A 1,254-nucleotide genomic window follows, 5' to 3' on the forward strand; every position below is an offset into this window, starting at 1 on the left:
TTGGTTTCTATCTCCAGCTCTTTGCACATGTCATTACAACAGACTTTTCTTTGTCTTCTCAAGCCGCCCTTAGAAATCTTCTGTTCAGTTCTTTTACTTCATCATTTTTTCCTTTTGCTTTAGCTGTTCAGTGTTCAACAGCAAGTTTCAGAGTTTCTTCTGTCATCCATTTTGGTCTTTTCTTTCTTTCCTGTCTTTTTAATGAGCTCTTGCTTTCTTCATATATGATGTCCTTGAAGTCATTCCACAACTCGTCTGGTCTTCAGTCATCAGTGTTCAACGCGTCATATTTATTCTTGAGATGGTCTCGAAATTCATGTGGGATATAGTCAAGGTTGTACTTTGGCTCTCATGAATTTGTTCTAATTTTCCTCAGTTTCAACATGAACTTGTATATGAGCAATTGATGGTCTATTCCGCAGTCAGGCCCCGACCTTATTCTAACTGATGATATTGAGCTTTTTCATCGTCTCTTTCCACAGATGTAGTCGATTTGATTCCTGTATATTCCATCTGGTGAGGTCCATGTATACAGTCACGATTTATGTTGGTATAATAGAACAAAACATTGACCAGTCTTGCATCATCTTCATGATCATTGATATGCTTGACTCCATTGTTGTGGCTATTGTGTACTGCCTCACCTTTCAACACTATATTGGACTAAATCAGACAATACTGTATTGTGATTCGTTTAAGGTTTTCACTGTCTGTTTTTTGGTAGTAGATCATCAGGCTGTTTTTTCTAGTCTGTCTTAGTCTGGAAGCTCCACTGAAACCTGTAGGTGGCACTGCTGGTATTTGAAACAACAGTGGTATCACAGCTTCCAGTATCACAGCAACACACAAGCCACCACAGTATGACGAACTGAGAAATGGGTGGTGGATTTTCAAATTTACTTGATGTAAACTTTAAAGATAAAACTAGAGCCCACTTCATTTATGGAATTCTGGACTCAGTTGTCCACTCTGCCTAAAAAAGCATTGCAAGAACTGTAAGATTTATACTGAGTTTTTCCAAACCACCAAAATGGTAGGAGAGAGTAACCACGCATGTCAAGGCCATGAAAAAGGAGACCTGGAGCTCCAGCTCCAAAGTGCATGTCTTCAAACAGCTAGACTGGAAAGAGTGGCTGGTTTCTGGTTACCAACAAGGAGCCAAGAGACCATGTATTTCACAGATGCTAGCAAATCCAGATGTAGATAAACCTTAGTATGTTTAGAAAAATAAAGTAAAAACTACTTGCGGTGGGG

Source organism: Trichechus manatus, unplaced genomic scaffold (assembly GCF_000243295.1).
Source record: "Trichechus manatus latirostris isolate Lorelei unplaced genomic scaffold, TriManLat1.0 scaffold00173, whole genome shotgun sequence".
Classification (NCBI taxonomy): domain Eukaryota; kingdom Metazoa; phylum Chordata; class Mammalia; order Sirenia; family Trichechidae; genus Trichechus; species Trichechus manatus.